Genomic DNA, 15,444 nt, shown 5'->3' with positions numbered 1-15,444 from the left:
AATCTAAAAAAAAAAATCCAGAAATCACAATGTATGATTTTTTAACTATTTATTTGTATGATACAGCTGCAAATAAGTATTTGAACACCTGAGAAAGTCAATGTTAATATTTGGTACAGTAGCCTTTGTTTGCAATTACAGAGGTCAAACGTTTCCTGTAGTTTTTCACCAGGTTTGCACACACTGCAGGAGGGATTTTGGCCCACTCCTCCACACAGATCTTCTCTAGATCAGTCAGTTTTCTGGCCTGTCGCTGAGAAACACAGAGTTTGAGCTCCCTCCAAAGATTCTCTATTGGGTTTAGGTCTGGAGACTGGCTAGGCCACGCCAGAACCTTGATATGCTTCTTACAGAGTAACTCCTTGGTTATCCTGGCTGTGTGCTTCGGGTCATTGTCTTGTTGGAATACCCAGCCTCGACCCATCTTCAATGCTCTAACTGAGGGAAGGAGGTTGTTCCCCAAAATCTCGCAATACATGGCTCCGGTCATCCTCTCCTTAATACAGTGCAGTCGCCCTGTCCCATGTGCAGAAAAACACCCCCAAAGCATGATGCTACCACCCCCATGCTTCACAGTAGGGATGGTGTTCTTGGGATGGTACTCATCATTCTTCTTCCTCCAAACACGTTTAGTGGAATTATGACCCAAAAGTTCTATTTTGGTCTCATCTGACCACATGACTTTCTCCCATGACTCCTCTGGATCATCCAAATGGTCATTGGCAAACTTAAGACGTGCCTGGACATGTGCTGGTTTAAGCAGGGGAACCTTCCGTGCCATGCATGATTTCAAACCATGACGTCTTAGTGTATTACCAACAGTAACCTTGGAAACGGTGGTCCCAGCTCTTTTCAGGTCATTGACCAGCTCTTCCTGTGTAGTTCTAGGCTGATTTCTCACCTTCCTTAAGATCATTGAGACCCCACGCGGTGAGATCTTGCATGGAGCCCCAGTCCGAGGGAGATTGACAGTCATGTTTAGCTTCTTCCATTTTCTAATGATTGCTCCAACAGTGGACCTTTTTTCACCAAGCTGCTTGGCAATTTCCCCGTAGCCCTTTCCAGCCTTGTGGAGGTGTACAATTTTGTCTCTAGTGTCTTTGGACAGCTCTTTGGTCTTGGCCATGTTAGTAGTTGGATTCTTACTGATTGTATGGGGTGGACAGGTGTCTTTATGCAGCTTACAACCTCAAACAGGTGCATCTAATTTAGGATAATAAATGTAGTGGAGGTGGACATTTTAAAGGCAGACTAACAGGTCTTTAAGGGTCAGAATTCTAGCTGATAGACAGGTGTTCAAATACTTATTTGAAGCTGTATCATGCAAATAAATAGTTTAAAAATCATATATTGTGATTTCTGAATTTTTTTTTTAGATTATGTCTCTCACAGTGGACATGCACCTACGATGACAATTTCAGACACCTCCATGATTTCTAAGTGGGAGAACTTGCAAAATAGCAGGGTGTTCAAATACTTATTTTCTTCACTGTATATACACTCACGCTCCTCCCACTTTGTCTCCATCATGTGTAGACAATGTGAGGGATTGTGATGGATGGGTCACTTCCATGTGCAAACAGACACACTTCGTGCACGCGCGCACACACACACACACACACACACACACACACACACACACATATATCCACTCTTCACGTGACTGTGGAACCGGAGTCATTTGTGCTTTGAGAAGTGCTTTCTAAAGTGCCTTTGTTTTCTGGAGATATACTGAGACTGTAACTCATCTCCTCTTCAAACCGAAGAACAAAGAACTCTCTCTCGCATGCTCTCCCGTTCCATTTATTTCTTTATTTCTTTATTTCGTACAGATGTCTGCACCCCTTCATGTTTCTCTCAGATAAGAGTCAGTAATAGGCTTAAGGCTAAAACCCTCATGAAAGATTTTCACAGCCCCTCTGTTGTTAAAATTGTCTCTGTGCATTATATCTCTCATTCTTGTGTGTACAGCTGGGTGTATGTGAGGCTGTGTCAGGGAAAAAAAAAACAAATATCCATGCACACCAGGAGACTAAAGCATTGTTCACAGACTCGCTCATTTGCAAAGCCAGTACTGGATGTTTGGATGGGATGATGTTGTAATTTCTGATGCAACAGAGTACATTTTCGCCCAAGTGTGCTGTAAACACAAGCATGCAGTGTGTGTTGCTGTATCAGGTACTACGAATGTGAAGAATATATTAAAGAATAACTCAATTTCAGTGTAATGAAAAATAAATAAAAAATAGAACTCAACAATGAATAGACATGTCACTGATCACTACTGGAAGGTGGGGTTTATTTTACTCTCACGCTGTCAAAACATCTTCATGTCGGTCAAACTGAGAAAAACACACTCATAAATCCTCCACTATTGAGAAACCAATTAAAATTTGCCCTTTAAATTGTACAGTTGTAGAGGTGGGGGTTTACCTCAAGGCTTTAAATTTATTTATTCTGTTGTGCATATTAAACTTTTCAGCTCAACCTGGCCACGGTTCATTCAGTTTATAATGCATGGATGCTGTTCATTCATTGCCTGGTGCTTCATTATGGTGCATGCTCACTGTGAATAACTATATTTAGATATAACACATCAATTAAGCAATATCCTGTGAGTAAAAGTTCAGTTGTACAGGCTTCTGGCACAGCCATGATCTGGCTGTAGGCGCAAGCCTGCAGGGTGAGTACTGAAGGTAACCACAGCCTTGTCTTTATTCAATAAAACTGCACAATTGCACATGTGATCTTGCTTTTATAGAGCAGTTCTAGAAACAAGGCATTCCTTTGTTTAACATACAATTTCAGATTGAGACTCCCTTCACTGTTATAATGACCTCAAGAGCATCGGTGATGGAGGCCTTGGCCTTAGTCAGCGATCGATTTCATTCAAAAGATGTTCAGTGGGGTTGAGGTCAGGGGTCTGTGCAGATTTTGTGCATTTTGGGCTTCTTAATTCCAGTGAAGAAAACTAGTATTCAAAGGCATTTTAGGCAATTGCATGCTTTCATTTGTGGTAACGGTTTGGGGAATACCCACATTTACTCAGATTTCCAACACTCTGGTACTTAAGAACCTATTATTTACATCAGGTTGCTTGTGAATGCAGTCTGTATTCACAATTCCAGTGATTTAAGATTTATACCGACTGAACAAAAGAAAACCCTTGTTAAGTCTTTGATACTATTAAGTTGTTTCCTTTTCTTTTGAGAAAATAACATGCTTTTGTTAATGTTGAGTAGCTAAATTAAATATAATTGTTTGTGTTGTATTGTTCATTTATACAATAAAAGAGTTAATAGATTAGACGCCTAATTAGCAAATTGTTTGCATTCTCTAATGTAATATTAGCTATTATTATTTAATACTATCTAGGGTAGTCTTGCTATCCTGATCTCTGCTTTTCTCTCAAACCACACACTAAATACTCATTTCAATTCCTACACATCCATGTCTTTAGCACCACCCATATTATATTTAATCATATACTGTTTACATGCTATTTTGCACCTCTTGATTGCTGCTCTTGCTGTTTTTGCACAACATTGTGTTTGTCTACAAATGCACTTTTGTTTATAGTTCTCTTTTACATAATGTACCGTATATCATATTATGCAGTAGGTTTACTGGTTGGAGCGATTGTGTTTTGTGTATCTGTCCCACACTTTCCTGTATTGTCTGTTTGCAGTCTTTTGTCTTTATGTGGCGAGAACAACTTACTTAGTTCTTAGCTCTGTGTTTTGTTATGTAGCTCTATGTTCTGCATTGTAGCTCTATGTTGTTGTATATAGCACCATGGTTCTGGAGAAACGTCTCACTTCACCGTGTACTGCTATATATGGTGGAAATGACAATAAAAAGCAACTTGACTCTCTGACTAATGTGGTTAAGCACTGAATACATGAGAGCTTAGACTAATGTTTAGCCAGCATACTGCATTAAAAACCCGCTTCAAACAGATAAAAATGTTTATATCGGTTTAATCTGGCACACAAGTACGGCAACCATGGAACCATGTTTAAGCAACCCACTGAAGATAACTAATCTGTGCATTTAGCCAGAGAAGCGGTATGTATGACATCAGGGTGAACCAGCTCAGCATGGGGAACCACCACAATCATCACACACAGTCTTGTGTGTCCAGATGTTTGAGATTCTGAGGCCTGCTGTGGGTTACCACAGTGTGAAACCACAGAGTTGATCGACTGGAGACCCGGTGGCATCACACATAACTCCTTACCCTAATGTGACTGCATCAAAGTTATTCAGTGTGGTTAAGCTGAGGAATTTGCCCTGCAGTTCAGTCCCATTACCTCTGTGCATTACTGAGGTGGTGTGCTTTGATGTTGTCCTGGTGTGATGTGTACAGGTGTGGTTTTATTTTTTTTTTTTTATTTTTTTTTTTTTTATTTATTTATTTTTTTTTGTACTCTTGCATTATTGTGTGTTCTTGGAATCGGTCCAAAAGACGCTGAGGGCTGAACCATATATCTCCTCACATGAGTGAATAAGTGTGTTTTCTTTGCAGGGCCACCTCTAGGCCAGGACCAGGTTGTAGTTGCCATGGCGAACATGGAATCATGAAAGCCCAGCTCCCCCTGCAGCTGAGAGCCATGTTGGCATGTGATTGGTTGAGGAGTCCAGCATGGGTTGGTGATGCATGCTGTCAGCTGTCCAATAGGGCACAGAGTGTGCTAGGGCTGTTGCTAGGGGGAGTTTCTTGGAAAGAAGTCAGCTGGATTTTCTCTCTCTCTCTCTCTCTCTCTCTCTCTCTCTCTCTCTCTCTCTCTCTCTCTCTCTCTCTCTCTTTCTCTCTCTCTCGCTTGCTCTCCCTTTGCCCTCATTGACTTCGTCTTCCCCTCCTTCTTTCCCTCGTCCTCGCTTTTTCTTTCTTTATTATTTTTTTTATTTTTTTTACACTTCTACACACACAGAGCGTGTTAGAAAATTCACTGAATATTTTATGCTGCTTTATGGTGCATTCGTCTCCAAGATAGTGCATATATGGTTTTGCACTCTGAAGTGTGTACGGACCTGTTTTTTGTACATTGTGTATGCTTATGATTTATATGCACACAGGGGAGGGTACCTCTGGTCTGTGCTGCATGCATGTGCCTCTGACTGAATGTGAGGCAGAAAATAAAGGTTAGGGCTTTTGTGTGAGTTTTGGGGGAGGGCATATTGGGGTCCATATTGAGTATGCACAGGGTGTCACGTAGGCGATGTCCCCTCAATCATTCCCTTGAGACCCAGTTCCCCCTCTTACAGCCTGTGCTCTTATATACAGTCTTCCAAAGATACACACAAATCCACTCAAAGTGACACACAAACCCGTGCAATGCCCAGTCACATATTTCGGACCAAAGCAAACACTGCAGTCACAGGGAGTGTGATCCTGATGCGAAGTTTATTTTTACTTTGACGAGCTTCATTTCTTCTTCTTATATAAGGAAATGAGGAATAACAAAACATCTTTTGTTGTAAAACTGACTCATTTCACTTTTAGTAATTGCAAAAGGTATTACTTTGTGAAATTTGTCATATGTTGTTCTAAATAAGGGAAATAATTTTTTGCATAATTATTCACACCTTAAAAAAATGGACTGGATAAAAAACCTGCCAAATGCAATCCGATGCCCAAACCGTCTTCTATACTCATTTTAGTATGCAGTTGCTCATAAAACCTTAATAAACTGAATCAGGTATGGTACATTTGTTTGTGCCAGAGGGCAGATATTCAGAAACAGGAAAATGTATCAGTGGCATTTAACCTTCGAAGAAGTAAATGTTGTTGCTCATACTGATAAGTGGAGTAATCACCTATTTATATAAGATATACAATGTAGCTTTACCATTTCCCTTTTATGGAAATAAATAGGCCTAAACTTGTACAGAAAGCTCCATGAAGACATGGTTTGTAAAGATTAGAGTGGAAGAACCCTAGCATTCTATGCAGAGCTCAGTGGGATGAAATGTAATGCCGTCTGCATCCTAGGCTTTCTTGCTCAACATCACTACCTGATCTCACCAATACTTTTATAGCTGAACGAACATAAATCCCTACAGCTACTCGCCAAATGCTGTTAGAAAACAGAAGCGTAGATGTGGTTCTAACAGTTAAGTGTAGACTTAAGAACTAGGAAAGAAGGCCGAGATGTTCAAATAGCAATAGTGTATGTCTTTTGAGTCACAACTGTAATAAAACTTATATAAGCAGATTTGCAGAAATGCCATTCATATATATTTTTATATGAGAAAAATATGATATAAATAGGTGTGCTGTTACAGAAAATCTATCTGTGACTGGGTGTGCAGGTGAAGTAGAGTTTCCTTTCGCAACCTGTTATTTTCCAATCCAGCATGTTTCGAAGTTGCCACAACATTTACGGTATATTATTATAGAATGACGTTATTCAATTCACCCATTAATAGATATATTCCATGTTGTGAAACTTTCCTGTTTTCAATATCATTTTCAGTCATTTTCTTTCCTTTAAAAAAAAATGCTTTTCTCTGTGCTCCTGCAAAACTAACAAACATGCAGTTTTTCCTTGAATTTCCTTTTTTCAAATTCCTTTGAAGTTTTCCATCAGAATTTCCTTGTTGAATCATTTGTAGAATTATCATATCTCATATCTGACTGATCACTGGATGCTCATTTCAAAAACGTCACCATTATCACCAATCGAAACATTGGAGCTGGGCTTTAAAGTACAGCAGGATTGATCAGTTCCTTTATAGAAATGCAGCTCCTTCACACTGTTTGAACTGTTCAGCGCTAAGGAAACGCATTATGTTAATTATATGTGATGTACATATGTGATGTTTCTGCACGTGTCAGAACACACTGCTGGCACTTCCCATACTGCAGGTTTAAAAATAGTCTGAGGTGCAGTGCATCTGTAGCTTTTGGGAAGTGCGGCACACTCTGTGCCTCACACACAAGCATTATAATCAGGTATTTGGAACGCATAGCCATCTGATCTGTTCCCAAGCATTTATTTTACTTGCTCACATGATGTTTGGCTTAGTGTTTTTCCGTTTACATATCTTTTTTTCCTTTCATCTTTATTCCTGAAAAGCAAGTGTGCATCGTCTGCCCTCGCTGAACTCATGCACTAGAACAAGAAAGAGAGAAAGAGTGGTGGGAAAGAGCAAATGATCCAGCAACTGACAGGTGAGACGGGATATTCATTAAGTATTTACAATAAGGTGATTGTGTGTTAGTGTGTGCGACAGAAAGAGAATTCCAGACATGTAAATGTATTTACAGTGAAAGTGCTGTGACTTATCACCTGACATTAAACGTGTGAGAGTGAGTAAATCTTACTCGCGTCATGCTCTCTTGCTCGCTCTCGCCGATAATTGAATGGTCTGACAACTTGTCTGGCTTTTCATTCTTAATGAAGGAATGGCATTTTGAAAGACAGCTTTCTGACGTCCTACGAAAAAATGTAACTGACAGAAATATCAGTTTTTTGCACCCTTGATCATGTATTGGTTTCATTCAGCTTTGCAGGTCGTTACTGTATTGACTGTACTTTAACTGAAAAATAATTTTGAGTCATGTAACGTTCAGATTTGAGCGTTTTACTACTGCCATCGTTTTTCAAGTTGATGCTTATGCGAATTTTCTTGTTTGCTCTGATTAGTTTCTATTATACAAACAAAACTGCTGTTAAATATTGTAGCTGTTTAGCTAAGACTTACTGAGAAGCTAGCTATTGAGCTCTGAGGTTGTAATATCTTTGCTAGTTTTGCTCAGTTACATTTACAATTAAACTACTTTAACTTTATTGATTTAACTTGAAATCATGTGAAGGATATTCTATTCAATCCAGTGAAATTTGGCCAAAGCAAAGCATCTCAGAGGGCAGCTGCCATTTAAATGAGCCAGGCTTTATCTCAGGAATGCTTGACTGCTGCCCAAAAATGCTGCCTGTAGGTATTCTGATTGAAAGGTCTGGACAATTTCAAACCAATGCCCGTATTTCATCACTTTGTAGGCATGCTTAACAATTGCTTAACAATTTTAAACCCATGTTTTAATTTCATTTAATAGCATTCATGTTCTCTTAGCGTACATTTTTGATTATTTCTTACACGAATGTAACCATATACACAAAATTCAGCCTCTATGTAAGGTCTTAGATGGTAAAGTCTTGATATGGTGCATTTTCAGTATAGCATTTACTATGTATGTGCATTATGTTTCCAGTTTCAGTTTCACATTAAAATAATGAAGTAATAATAATATTGATTAGGTACATTAATTGAAACTTAATAATAATGTTTGTGTTATCTATTCAGACTCTTAGTAGCACATAGCCAGATGAAAGTTAAATGAAGCATGGATAAACTTCCACTAATGAAACCATTGGTTAGTCTGTCTGAAGCACAGAGCTTCTCTTATTGTGCTGTTAGCTTGTTGTTTTGTCACAGTTTCACTGCTTCCTGTAGCTCTAGTTGTGTTTTTGGCTCCTGTATTCGCTACTATATACCAAATATGAACTAAACGCCATGGTGATTTCTCTTGCTGAGACTGAATCAGTGAGGAAAGGACTGCCTGAATGCAGCAGAATGGCTTTTTTGTGTGTGTGTGTGTGTGTGTGTGTGTGTGTGTGTGTGTGTGTGTGTGTGTGTGTGTGTGTGTGTGTGTGTGTATATATACAGCATACTTTGGGTGTTTTAAAATCTCTGTTGCGTCTCCTGATGTCATATAAAGAAATGTTTTTTACTTTATGTAAAATTGGTGTTATTTTATTGTACTATTTTTTTTCCTATTGACTAAATGTTGATCCCCCGTAATCCCCTGGTTTATCACAATTAGTCAGGACAAAATGTTCACTGGCTGCCTAATAAATCACATACACTAACAGGTGATGAAGAGATAATCAGTGTTATTCACTTCACCGGTCATAATGTTATGCCTGATCAGTGTATATGGCATATCAATTACCAGAAATTGTACAAAGCATGTTGTCTTTATACCCTGTGACATTTTGCATAACTCTGCAACAGAGAGCTGACTCGGTTATTATGAGGATGTTTGCACTTCGGATCCCGGCCTGTACTCAGACCTCTGATATCCACATTGTATGAGAAATGGAGGCCTGGTCTTAGCTCTGTACAGGTCCTGAACTAATAAGTGGCTTGCTTTGAAGCTTTTCTCTTCACACTGCAGCTCCTGACCCAGAAAGAGCAGAGAGCTAGAAACTATTGAGAGCAGGCACAGCACACACACACACACACACACACACACACACACACACACACACACACACACACAGAAACTACACTAATGAAGAAAAACAGTAGAAAGAGAAAAACTGTGACTGTGCTGTGAAAGCAAAGCCTTTTGTCCGCATGTTTGTGTGTCTCTGCTGTCTGGCACTATGAACAAAATTGATGGTTGATTAAAGAAGTATGAATTACAGAAGGAATTCTGTACATGTCTTTCTGTTCTCACATTCCCTTACTATCTCGCTATCCGATGCTCTTTTACTCTCTCCGTCTCTCACTCTCATTTCATTTGCCTGTGAAATGAGTCTGTCTCATCGCTGTGTGTCTGGCTCTTTGTTTACAGTGGCTTACTCTTAGGTGTGTGTAGGTAGAGCATCCTCCCTGCCTTGCTGGTATTCTGTCTTTCTTGTCCTTGGGTGCAGGAGCTGATCATCATCTTTATCATCATCATCATCATTAGGTGATAAACCAGGCATTATATATGATGGTGTGCACCTTTTGTTCAGGCATAATTTTTTTCTCCTGCGTTATGACATTAGCAAGAAACATTTTTCAGCTTTCAGGCAGTGCATCGCAAAACATTTAGATTTTCATGAGAAATGGCATGAGAAAACTTCTGTATGCACTTGCATATTTCTGGGGGGGAAAAAAGGTGCATTTTCACAGAAAAACAGTTTAATACACCTGAATCTGTTAGTGTGGTTTGTGTATAGTTCTTGGGTAACACCTCAGCTCGTTTCTGTTCAACACTCACTTCCTGTTTAAGGGCTTTTATCTCACCTGTATTTGGTAGAAAGAAGAATGAAACTGACAACAGACAATTTAATTCTATTAATGAAGGATTTGACTTGACAAATAACATTCACAGTTGTCAGGTTCGAATTATCAGTGTTTTGCAAACCATAGCCTGTAATGTATTCCTGCAGACTTGGCACCCCTTAAATGTGTTCTTTAACTTGTCTTATGAAAAGCACTTTTTACTGTCCTGCAGATGTTATTTGGTCTGATTTGACTGTAGCTACCTTGATTTCGGCTCACCTTTTTCCCAAAAACTGCATGTCAGCATTGTGAGCTTAAGTGATGACATTACATTTCACAGTTGCTTTTTTATAGAGGCTTCAATAATACCAAATTAATCCCTTAAGCTATTCTTTAGAATATCATGTTCCTCCACTTCTTGGTAAATCAGGATTTCAGCTGTAGAAAGATATGAAGTATTGAAATGTCTTTTTACCTCTGGCTTATTAAAAAGGATTGTGTTAGTTGAACAAATGAGCTTGAGTGCCTTTGAATGCAGTTAGCAAAGTTAAAAATAATCGAGCGTGCTACTACACCTGTCAGCTGCTTCTCTGTTGGTGTGGTACAGTGATGGAACAGTGCGTCTGTCAGTTAGACCCAGACACTCAAAACACACAGAGTAGCGGATGAGCATGTGGTTTAGGAGACACTAGACTCATAAAAAAATGTGATATAGGTTTTGGTTTAACTCTTTTTTTTTTTTTTTCTTTCCTGTCTAACTGTGTGTACTGGAATGTGTAATACTGTAAAAAATGCAGTAAAAATGCAGAAGGTGCCTAGAGGATTTCTGAACATAATCATTAGCACATTTCTGCCTTAGGCATATTCTGCACCAAGACAGACACAGCACTTTAAAAATTGTACATTTAATTAAAATATCCCAAAAAAATTCAGAGCAAGCATAACATATTAACAAACTCCATGATGTAATATTATCCATGAAGATCTCTTTGGGCAAAGGTGGAGCTGCTGGCTGGTCTTATGTCAGAAAACCTGACTTAGAGGGGAAATAGTTTAAAGGGCATCATATGAAATATAACAGACCAGACTTTATCGATCATTCACCAGATAATCACGGTGGAGCTGTATCTCAGGAACAGTGAGGAGAGGGAGGAATATTTCCCGAACTCCAAAGACAAAATTTCTCTTTTTTTTATTATTATTATTTTTTTTTATTCCTTTGTATTAAATTGTACTTTAAGCTTGGGAGTCTTTTAAATAAGTGGGTTTTTTTCACATATTTAAATATAGGTATACATTTTTAGCCACTTTATGCAAAACTTGTGTTCCACAAGACTCAAGAGACCCTCCCAGCATGCAGAAAACCTTTTCCACCAACACAGTTCCGCTGCTGCTGGCAGACTGGTGCAGGTTGAGTGAACCAGCAAACCTTTTAACAACCAGCCTGCGTCTCTGCTATTTTGAGAGCCAAACCATTATATAAAATGGGCGTAGGTGCTTTCCAATATTTGTCATAAAAATAATGGTAGACTAAATATAGGTCATGTTCTTTGTTTCATAATTCGGGTTCTGATTTGTACTGTATTTCGTTGTCCAGTCTCTTAACAAAACAGTTATAGATAAGAATGCAATGCAAGAGAAGAAATACTGTTTTGATTATTTTAGGGGTACTGGAGGGTTAGGGTCCCCTTGGGATTTGTTGGCAATAACCAACAAAACTGTTGTTTCTCCCACACACTATTGATTCGCTGTTATGTTATCGATTAAGCTTTTCTTTGCCATCCATATACATCCATATATATTGTGTGTGTGTGGGGGGGGGGGGGGGGGGGGAGAAAAGATCAAGGAGCCTGACACTATATTTTTATTGACTGGATTTTATATGGATATTATATTGAGATGGTTTGGACGTGCAGAGGATGGAGCCGCCAGGATGAAGGAAAAGAGGAAGAACAAGGAGGAGGTTTATGGATGTGGTGAGGGAAGACATTTAGGTATTTGGTTTGAAAGAGGGAGATGTAGGGAAAAGAGTAGTATGGAGACGGATAATTTGCTGTGGCAACCCCTAAAGTGAGTAGACGAAAGAAGAAGAAGAAGAAGAAATGTATATTGTAAATTTTTATGAAACAACTCATTATTAATCACAACTTAATTGCACATTTTTATCTGTTCCTTTAAATGTACCTTAACTTAATACTTTTCAAGTAATTATAGTGTTTTAAATGAAGTGTATGTGTGTATATATATATATATATATATATATATATATATATATATATATATATATATATATATATATATATGTAAAATGACTAATCGCACGTTAATCAAATTAGGCCCGCTAAAAAGAATTTGCATTAATGCGTAATTCTGACAGCCGTAATGTGTATATAAATAAAATGACTTCTAGCAATAAAAACGTAATGCCAGTTTACTTGATCAGAAACATGTTTCTAACAAGTTCTAACAGTGTTGGTAGAAGAGCACCTATAGGGGAGTTCCCCCCTCCTTTCTCTCTCTCTCTCATTTCCTCCCTCCCTCTCTGTCTCTCTCTCTTCCTCTGTCTGTCTGTGTTGGTGTCTGGAAGTGAGGGCTACATTACTACCTCTGTCTGGAGCCTGCAGTAACCCAACACCTTACAGAGACAGACAGCAAGAGAAAGAGAGAGTGGGAGTACAGAAAGAGGAGGGGAGGTCACTTGCTCTTAGTTAGTCTACTCAATACAGAGGTCACATGAGAGTGCACAAAGCAGCGCCCAACACATACACACACGCTCATAAACACTAATTTGTCCCCTATTCCCTTTGCTGCAATATACAGAGTGATGATGTAATCTTTAGCAACAGCATACAGAGTAACAGCAATGCTTTCCTGGCAATGTTGCCTATATAGCTATGGTTTATTGAATTGTCAAGGCAACACAAAAATGGAAACGAAATGCCAGTCCCCTTTTATTCTTCAGGCACTTAGACAGAGGGAGAGGCATAGAAATAGCAGAAAAGTACTTTATTATGAGATGATGTACTGTGAAATGAAATTTGTCAGTCGATTAAATATTCGTTCCCTTATCCTGTCACTGATGGAGTTTTGCATAATAATACTTAATATGCTTTTTATATATATATATATATATATATACAGTGAGGAAAATAAGTATTTGAACACCCTGCTATTTTGCAAGTTCTCTCACTTAGAAATCATGGAGGGGTCTGAAATTTTCATCGTAGGTGCATGTCCACTGTGAGAGACATAATCTAAAAAAAATAATCCAGAAATCACAATATATGATTTTTTAACAATTTATTTGTATGATACAGCTGCAAATAAGTATTTGAACACCCATCTATCAGCTAGAATTCTGACCCTCAAAGACCTGTTAGTCTGCCTTTAAAATGTCCACCTCCACTACATTTACTATCCTAAATTAGATGCACCTGTTTGAGGTCGTTAGCTGCATAAAGACAACTGTCCACCCCATACAATCAGTAAGAATCCAACTACTAACATGGCCAAGACCAAAGAGCTGTCCAAAGACACTAGAGACAAAATTGTACACCTCCACAAGGCTGGAAAGGACTACGGGGAAATTGCCAAGCAGCTCGGTGAAAAAAGGTCCACTGTTGGAGCAATCATTAGAAAGTGGAAGAAGCTAAACATGACTGTCAATCTCCCTCGGACTGGGGCTCCATGCAAGATCTCACCTCGTGGGGTCTCAATGATCCTAAGGAAGGTAAGAAATCAACCCAGAACTACACGGGAGGAGCTGGTCAATGACCTGAAAAGAGCTGAGACCACCGTTTCCAAGGTTACTGATGGTAATACACTAAGACGTCATGGTTTGAAATCATGCATGGCACGGAAGGTTCCCCTGCTTAAACCAGCATATGTCCAGGCACGTCTTAAGTTTGCCAATGACCATTTGGATGATCCAGAGGAGTCATGGGAGAAAGTCATGTGGTCAGATGCGACCAAAATAGAACTTTTGGGTCATAATTTCACTAAACGTGTTTGGAGGAAGAAGAATGATGAGTACCATCCCAAGAACACCATCCCTACTGTGAAGCATGGGGGTGGTAGCATCATGCTTTGGGGGGGTTTTTCTGCACATGGGACAGGGCAACTGCACAGAGGATGACCGGGGCCATGTATTGCGAGATTTTGGGTAACAACCTCCTTCCCTCAGTTAGAGCATTGAAGATGGGGCAAGGCTGGGTCTTCCAACATGACAATGACCCGAAGCACACAGCCAGGATAACCAAGGAGTGGCTCTGTAAGAAGCATATCAAGGTTCTGGCGTGGCCTAGCCAGTCTCCAGACCTAAACCCAATAGAGAATCTTTGGAGGGAGCTCAAACTCTGTGTTTCTCAGCGACAGGATATAAACCTGACTGATCTAGAGAAGATCTGTGTGGAGGAGTGGGCCAAAATCCCTCCTGCAGTGTGTGCAAACCTGATGAAAAACTACAGGAAACGTTTGACCTCAAACAAAGGCTACTGTACCAAATATTAACATTGACTTTCTCAGGTGTTCAAATACTTATTTGCAGCTGTATCATACAAATAAATAGTTTAAAAATCATACATTGTGATTTCTGGATTTTTTTTTAGATTATGTCTCTCACAGTGGACATGCACCTACGATGACAATTTCAGACCCCTCCATGATTTCTAAGTGGGAGAACTTGCAAAATATTAGGGTGTTCAAATACTTATTTTCCTCACTGTATATATATATATATATATATATATATATATATATATATATATATATATATATATATATATATATATATATATATCCAGCAAATGTGAATACTGGAGTGGATTAAAATGATGCAGACATCTTTACTGTCCATAAGGAAACATCACATTAGCTCAGATGGTGAATCGTACAAAAAATAATGAAGTGATTCGCTCTGGAGCGACAGACATCCACGCTTGCTGTTCTGAGTTGTGTGCATACACGCACCGGCAGTAATTTATTATGTATATATTTTTTAGGACTGTCAAAAGAAACGCGTAAACGCAAATTCATTTTAACGACACTAATTTTATTAACGCGCGATTGTTGCAGCTCGCATTTCTGTTTCATTAAAGATATAAATATAAAAGAGGTGAAATTAATACCTTTAACTCAACACACATTTATTCACGACGCCCTTTTTTTACTCAGATGTTTAAAAAAAAAGAAACTCCACCTAAAATTATTTTTAATCGCTAAACATTTGTTTTACTGATGCGCCAAGTCTCAAATCAAGCACCAAAATCTGTTATGGCGCAATTAAAACTGTCCGTGTGGAAACAAAAGCTCCTTTTGCTGTCTTGATGATTTATGCAATTTAAAACATTATAATTACTTTAAAACATTTACAAGAATATTTTGTCCTCCTGCTCCATGTTGAGTCTGGTTTACTACTAATAAACATACTTTTATATAAAGCAT

At 38.8% G+C, this 15,444-nt stretch overlaps 1 protein-coding gene across 3 annotated transcripts in view; it reads left to right on the top strand.

Annotated features, from left to right (window-relative positions):
* kdm6ba (lysine (K)-specific demethylase 6B, a) overlaps nt 1–15,444 on the top strand; it is an 81,036-nt gene that overhangs the window by 10,656 nt on the left and 54,936 nt on the right. The window contains exon 1 of one of the 3 annotated variants that reach the window (XM_083541406.1): nt 7,092–7,177. The exons of the other annotated variants lie outside the window; for them this stretch is intronic. The gene's annotated coding sequence lies outside the window, so the exon portion shown is untranslated. Of the gene's footprint in view, nt 1–7,091; nt 7,178–15,444 lie in introns of those variants that run through there. 3 annotated transcript variants of the gene reach the window in all.

The sequence above is a fragment of the Silurus aristotelis genome (assembly GCF_946808225.1).
Source record: "Silurus aristotelis genome assembly, chromosome: 5".
In the NCBI taxonomy this organism is placed as follows: domain Eukaryota; kingdom Metazoa; phylum Chordata; class Actinopteri; order Siluriformes; family Siluridae; genus Silurus; species Silurus aristotelis.
Note: the sequence above shows the minus strand (reverse complement) of the source record. Positions and strands in the feature narration are given on the sequence as shown.